Raw genomic sequence first — 7586 nt, forward strand, 5'->3', positions numbered from 1 at the left:
ATATGCGGTGGAAGGGACAGAGGCGGTGCTGCTGGGCGCGCTAAGGTCACCGTCAGGAGAAGGGGAAGCCCCGGGTCAGCCGGCAGGCCCCTGGGGTGGGCTCGCCTTCCCTGCGTCTTCCCAAGAGAACAGTGGGTCTGTCACTCTCGTGGTTCTAGGGAGACCTGTAAGCACAGGGAAAGGGCAGCCATGGACTCAGCCCCAGAGAGAAGGGGAGCGACGTCCTGAGACAGAGGCACCCTCGGAAGCCAGCCCATCACAGGGTCTGCGCACACTTTGTTTTTTGGATGTGAAACGTTTTTTGCTATAGGGCACGTGCGCTCGCCAGAAAGACAGAGAGAGACAGAGAGACAGCGAGAAATCAACCCCAGGGGGAATGGTCACGCCGCAATCTCTTCTCCTCCATTCTCTTCTCAGGATCTTGGGCACGCACGCACACGCGCCCAGCGTGAGTTCAAACCACCGGATCTGGGACTCGAACCACCGTCAACTACATGGGAGTCCAGCAACATAGCCATTACGCTGTTGGTCCCTTTTTTTTTTTTTTTTAAATAACAAGATCTTACATGGAAACCAAATCTCAGAAACTGACAAGGAGAAGCTGGTCTGTGCCCCAGATAAGTGAGTGGGGGTGGGGATGCCACCACTGAGACTCCCCAGGACACGCTGAGAACCAGGATCGGGCAGCTCCGTGAACAGCACAGGCGCTGCTCGGCAATGGGGATCCAAAGGGAGCATTATGGGTGCCGTCTGTCAGGCTCCTTCACGGACCTGGTGCAGGCCCATGGCCCAGGCTGCCTGGGAGGGCTGGGGGCAGACACAGCACCAGACGCCGGTGAGGGTGCTGCTCTCTCTCACACTTTTGCTTTCATAAAATAAATAGATATTTTAAAAATAATTCATTTATTTCACTTTATTTTTTCAAGAATTATTTATTCAATTTTATCTATCTCTATCTATCTGTCTATCTATTTATATTTGACCAGAGAGAGGGAGGGTGAGAAAGCAAGCTGCCAGGTCTGGGACTTGAACCGCAGTCATGAGGGGCTCTCATGTGGAAGTCCAACCTTAATCACTATGCCACCTGCCAGCCCTTATTATTTTTAATTTGATCAGAGAGAGAGAGAAAGCGAGAAAGTGAAAAATCAAGCCTCCAGGTCCAGGACTTGAGCTGCAGTCAGCCATTGGGAATCCAAGTGCCTTTAACTACTACACCACCCGCCAACCCCAGTAAATACATTTTAAAAAGAAAAGGACAGGCTCCATAGCCTAGCAGTTAAGGCAGCCACATCCTAAGTGGCCCTGGCCACCACTTTGAATCCCAGGTCTGGCAGCCTGAAAACCATGCCGGGCGTGTGTACATGCATGCCGTGAGTCCCAACAGGATGGAGAAGTGGAAGAAAGGGGAGCGTGGTTAACCACACTCCACTGGGTGTGCTTTCTCTCTCTCTCTCTATCTCTGTCTCATAAGAGCAAAATCCTCTGACAATTAAAAAAAAAAAAAGGAAGACCGACCAGTGGTGTGGCTGGATCCAATATGGCTGACTGCACGGTTCAAATCCCAGACCCAGCTGTCTGACAAACGCAGTGGGCACGTGTGTGGCCAACATTTCAAAGGGAGAAGTGGAGAAGGGATTGTGACATGACCATCCCCCAGGAGCGCTTTCTCACTTGTCCTCTAGCAAATTTAAAAAGAAAAGAAAAGAAAGTCACTAAGTCTATTGAACAGATGAGGAAACTGAGGCCCAGAGGGGGACAGGAACAAGCCCAAAGTCACACAGCAGTCTGCGCGACCTTCCCACATGCCTGAGCACCTCTCCATGGGGACGTCCCCTCAGCTCCGCCTCGGCAGTGAGCCAGTGAGCCCTAAACACTGCCGTCACCGCTCACCTCTCGCTGGAACTCGGCAGTATGGACCTGCTTTTCCAGGCTGCCGCCTGGGCTTCCCGCAACTGCCCACAGGGCCACCAGAGAGGACTCGCCTCTGGTCACTTCTCTGCTTGCAGCCAGCCGGTGGCTCCCCGAAGGACTGCGATAGCGTTCAGACTCCTTGCCCCGGTGACGAGGCTCCGTGCGACCAGCCTGGGCAGCCTGGCCAAGCTCGCTCCTCCACCCCCAGCCGCTCAGTGTCAGTGCTTCTTCCAGCCTCAAACCCTCGGCACGCACGGTGCCCTCTGTCTGAAACGTTCTTCTTTCAGACTGTATGACTAGTTTCCTGACCACTTCTCCTACTCTCCACCCCAAGTCCCGTCACCCACGCCCCCAGAGCCCTCGTCACATCACCTTGCATCTTTTTGTTCACGTTTTATTGATTCACTAAAGACCTTGATTAATCTAAATACATTCAATAGCAAGAGCAGCTGATCTATACATAGCCATGACCGCAGCGTCTTATTTGTGTCTGTCTGTCTAGAATGGGCAGAGGCCTTGTGTGTCTGGCTGACAATTTTTGGTTTTTGTACTTTGCTATAGGGCACGTGCGCTCCTCAGAGAGAGAGACATTAACCCCCAAGGGGACGGCCTCACTGCGCTCCCTTCTCTTGGCATTCTGGGCACACACACATCCAACATGTTTTTCTTTTCTTTTTTTTAATTTAATTTATTATTATTATTATTATTTTAGAGAGTTTTTGCTATAGGGCGCATGCGCTCGCCAGAAAGACAGAGAGAGACAGAGAGACAGAAAGTGAGAGATCACCCCCCAGGGGGGATGGCCACGCCGCAATCCCTTCTCCTCTATTCTCCTCTCGGGATCTTGGGCACGCACGCACACGCGCCTGGCGTGAGTTTAAGCTACCGGATCCAGGACTCGACCTGCAGTCGACTGCATGGGAGTCCAGCGACATAGCCATTATGCAACTGCTGGTCCCTATTATTATTATTTTTGAAAATTTGCTATAGGGCACATGTGCTCACTAGAGAGAAAGAGAGGGAAAATGAGAGAGCAAGCCATCAAGTCCACAACTTGAACCGCAGTCAACCACACTCGGTTGGCCATGTGGGATCCAGCCCCCTTAATCTCTGCATTGCTTGTTGGGCCCCGTTGATGGCTTTTTTAAAGTTTATTTTATTTTTTATATGAGCAAGAGACACACAGAGAGCACGCCCAGTGGGCACCAACACCACGTTCGCCCCGTTCTCAGCCAGGCCCAGCGCCCGGGCACACACATGCCAGTAAGGCCTCCAGATTTGAACCAGGAACCTCCCTGTGTGCGACTGCCCCACCGAGCCAGGCGTTTCCTCCCTGTGCCACCCCCTGGCCTCCGGTCGGCTCTTTGTTCCCAGCATCCCTGTGAGGCCCGGCACACGGAAACCACTCCGGAGGCCAGTGGCAGAGGCCGGCCCGCCCTGCAGGCGCCCTCTCCCCGGGAGGCAGCCTGGCTCCCACCTCTGGCTCAGAGTCCTGGCGGAGTCCCAGGGGACGAGGTGGGCAGGGAAGAGGAAAAGGCCAGGATGTGTCGGCTTGTAATGGACTGAAAGGTCAGAGCTGAGTCCTGCTCAGCAAGCTGGACCCCCCGGGGGAGCCTCAGCCCCCTCGCTGCAGCCTCCGCCCACACTGTGGCCTCCACCCGACTCACGGAAGAGGCTCTGGGTCCTGTGGAGAAGGGCTGGTGGGGGCTGGCTCTGGGCGAGCCCAGTGCGATGGGAACCTCCCACCCAGCCAGAGCGTTACACGAAACACCTGTCCGCCCCCCATCCTGGCTCTGCCTCTCTTTGCCCTCGGTCTTCCACTCCGGCTGCTGTGACATCAAAGGAATCACTTCTCTTTCAGGAGCCTCAGTTTCCCCTTCCGGAAAGGGGGGAAGACACAACCTTTCTATTAATCACACCCCCGACAGGGAAACCTTGGTAGAATACGATGCCATCCGTACAATGTGCGGTATTCAAACAGCTGGGCTTCCGGGCATGCGAGGCCTGAGACTAGACATGAACCAGTTCTTAATGGGACGAGGCACGTGCTTCCACTAGGGACGCTGGGGGACCCCTTTGCACCCCACCCTCCCCAGGGCTCTGCAGAGGCTGGGCGGACACACTTGTTTCCGCAGCCAGAGGAAATACACTTCCCCTTGCTAATTTCCTTGAGGGGGACTAGGACCGAGCTCACCCCTCCCTCCTCTTCTCCCTCCTCCCCAACCCACTTGGGTCTTGGGGATGTTGGGCACAGGGAAGGGGCACCTGGACAGCCTTCTCTCCCCCGTCCTGAGAGCTGCCCACCAGCGAACCCCTAAAGGTCAGTATGACACGTCAGCCTCTTAGAATACCACGGAGAGGCCGGATGGCGGTGACCAGAGAGGCTGGTCCCCATCGACCGCTCCTGCCTGCACCCCGACATCCCTGAACAAGCCAGGCATGTACAACCCCCCCCATGACCTGGGCTGGCTGAGGTCGGGGTGGTGGTGCAGAGATTCTACTGGGGGTGCACACACTCTTGCTCTCTCTCAGGGAACAGAGAAATACACTTAAAAAAGAAGGCCACAGCGCCAGTGCCACAGGCCTAGGGGTGGCAGTCAGGGGCGTGAGGTGCTTGCTGACCCTTCCTGACACAGATGGGGAAACTGAGGCTCAGGGCGAAAGTCACGTGGCATGTCAAGCCCAGGAGACCTCCCGTCGCTCCTCCCTGAGGACCCCTTCCCTGAGTCTTCTCTGCATCCCCCACTCCGGTGACTTTGTCTCTCTGGGCCTCAGACCCCTTTGAGAATCTGCTGGAAGACCGTCGCCACAATCAAAGCAAGTGACCTGCAGCCCCACGTGCCTGCCTTGCCCAGCCCGCCCCCTTAGCTGAGATCTAAGTCGTCTTGCTCATTTAGGGGGTGCAAATCCCTCATGTCACAGAACACGAAATCATCCCCCGTCCCACAGGTTCCCCTCTTGGGTCCCTGCTGTCCCCTTCCAGAGGGGCAGGGAAGAGATAAGCCCAGATGGGGAGATGGTGGGGGGACAGGAAAGACGGGTCAGATCCTGGCCTCCCCCCGAAAAGGTTGCAGCTGCTCAGGCCAGATCATTTCCTGGGCCCCGGCCAGCCACCCCCAAACCCAACAAGGACGAGAGAGAAGTGGTGCAGCCCCCCCATGCCCCACCACCCCTCAGTTCACTTACCAGCCTCATCCCGAAGCCACCCGGCAGCCTCCAGCCCTGCCCTCCTCTGTGGGCTCCAGCAGCCCCCCTCCTCCAGTGGCCCCAGGGGACCGGCCAGCTCCGGTCTGCTCATTAGGGACGAAATGTGATCACTGTGCCTCGCTCCCCACCTGGTGCCCTGGCGGCCGGCGGAAACCGGGGGGCAGCCAGGCCACCTTGACTGCATGGCCGGGCCTCAGTTTCCCCTCTTCTACCTAGGGGTGTCTATCCCCACGCCCACACCGGAGTCCTCAGACACTCTCCCTCTGACGTTCTAGATTCCAGAGCCTTGGGCCCTGTGGTCAGCCAGCCCAGGTGAGCACGCTGTGGTGCATTCGGGAGCTGGGCTCCCCTTCCCGCCTGACGCCCACCCCTCCGTGGGACTCACCTTCTAAGTTTCTGATATTCTGGGCCGCGCATTCCAAGAGTCTGAGATCCTATTGTTAGAACACGCTACGATTTTTTAAAAAACGTTCTATGACTTTCATAATCTATTATTAAACCCTCAGCGATTTTATCTTTGCCCAGCAAATAAAAATACATATTCCCCTTTTCTTTTTTACAGAAACGGGAACATGTTCTCAATGTGGTGAGCCCTACTTCTCTTTCCCCTCCCTTATCTTGTCCGGTTTTTAACATTCTAGGAGCCCGAGTTCTCAGACTGCAGAAGTCAAGCCTACGGATGAGGAGGCCGCGCGGGACTGGTCACCACCTCCACCCGCCTCTACTTCTCGCCTCCTAGGGGGACGCTAGGGGCTCAGGCTGCCTCCCCAGCCCCTGTCCTCCGGCCTTGCCTCATCCCTCCCGGCTCACAGCAGCTGAGTTATTATTTGTCTAGACACAAACCAAATTATAGGCCCTGTCCCGAGGGAACAGCGGGCTTTAAGAGGAGGGTCAGGACACAGGGCGGGGCTCCACCCGCCTCTACTTCTCGCCTCCTAGGGGGACGCTAGGGGCTCAGGCTGCCTCCCCAGCCCCTGTCCTCCGGCCTTGCCTCATCCCTCCCGGCTCACAGCAGCTGAGTTATTATTTGTCTAGACACAAACCAAATTATAGGCCCTGTCCCGAGGGAACAGCGGGCTTTAAGAGGAGGGTCAGGACACAGGGCGGGGGGGTTACCCCCCCACTTCCCTTCCTTTCCTCTCTTCCCTCCATCCCCAAAGCCCTACCTCTTCTACCCAAACCGATGCTGGCCCCTCTCCCTCCCCACCCTGGTCTTAAAAATATTTTCTCTTCTCTGCTTCTAAAACCCTCCCTCTGGATTCCGGCCATTCAGGCTCACCCTGGCACCCCCTCCTCCTTCCTCTGCGAAGACCTGGTTCCCCAAATTAATCCGACTTAGCTGAGGCAGAAGAAGCCAGCTCTCTGGATTTGGGCTTCAGTTGACCTGGAGTCCCAACCCCCAGTCTGGCCCTGACTTGCTCCGAGCCTCAGTTTCCCCATCTGTAAAAGCCAGGGGTGGGGGCTTGGCCTTGATGGCTCCGCGGGCTCTTCCCACCTCTCCTCTGCGAACACGGAGCGCGTCCAGAGGTCAGCACTAGCACTGGATGGAAGGATTTGGCCTTCTGCTTTGAAGGACCTGGGAACCCCCGGAGGTCCCTCTGAGCGTTCTCACATCCCGGGTCCTTCCAGGGTGCTCGGTTCTCATCCCCAGATCCCAGAGTCCCCGCGGCTCTCTCATCCCTTCTACTGGAATTCTCCCCCAGAAAGAAAAACCTCCCCACCCTCACCCCAAACCTGGAGTCAAGTTCATCCATAGTGGGGGCGGACCGGAGAGGGTGTTGGGGCCCCCATTGTCACCATCTGTACCCCCCCAACGATTCTCCAGGGCAGAGCAGGCCTGAGTACACACACGCACACATGCACACACACCCCCCAAACTCAAAGCCTTACACAAGTTCTAGCGCTGTCCCTCAGCCTGGTTGGGAGAGGGGGTTCAGTTCAAGGGGCATGTGAGGCTGAGGCCGGAAGGAGTTAATGGTGACTCAGGCAGATCCTGGAAGGGAGGAAGTGGGGGAGGAAGTCACCCCCCAGCCAGGAATTCTTGAAGTTGGAGGGTGGGGTGGGTGCCACCTCAGGAGCAGTAGGGTGACTCTGAAGGGGGCACTGGGGTCACAGAGACACTCAGAGTCCACTTGGCCCAAGTCACTGCTACTGCCCCCTTCCCCACTCCCAGGTAGTCCCTCCAGCCCAGAGGGAAGCTCTGGGAGGCCTGAGGGTCTGGAAGATGGTGAGCGCCAAGGGAGCAGAGAAAACAGGGAACAGAGGATTCCCAGACGGAAGGGGAAGAGCCAAGTCACACACGGAGGCCTGGGGAGGGATAGGGCCCCAGAGACACAGATGAGCCCCAGAGATGGAGGGGGATGGGCCCCAGAGACGGAGGGGGATGAGACCCAGAGACGGAGGGGGACGGGACCCAGAGATGGAGGGAGATGGACCTCAGAGACGGAGGGATAGGGTCCCAGAGACAG

The 7586-nt window shown here is 56.8% G+C and overlaps 1 protein-coding gene across 3 annotated transcripts in view; it reads right to left on the reverse strand.

Moving 5' to 3' along the window:
• Positions 1-7076, reverse strand: part of GPR4 (G protein-coupled receptor 4) — a 10968-nt gene extending 3892 nt beyond the window's left edge. The window contains exon 1 of one of the 3 annotated variants that reach the window (XM_027766985.1): positions 7009-7076. The gene's annotated coding sequence lies outside the window, so the exon portion shown is untranslated. Of the gene's footprint in view, positions 1-5097; positions 5483-5503; positions 5989-7008 lie in introns of those variants that run through there. The other 2 variants (XM_027766984.1, XM_027766988.1) reach the window with 2 other exon arrangements.
• Positions 7077-7586: the final 510 nt, after the last annotated feature.

This window comes from Tupaia chinensis, unplaced genomic scaffold, assembly GCF_000334495.1.
Source record: "Tupaia chinensis unplaced genomic scaffold, TupChi_1.0 Scaffold000067_1, whole genome shotgun sequence".
Taxonomy (NCBI): Eukaryota; Metazoa; Chordata; class Mammalia; order Scandentia; family Tupaiidae; genus Tupaia; species Tupaia belangeri.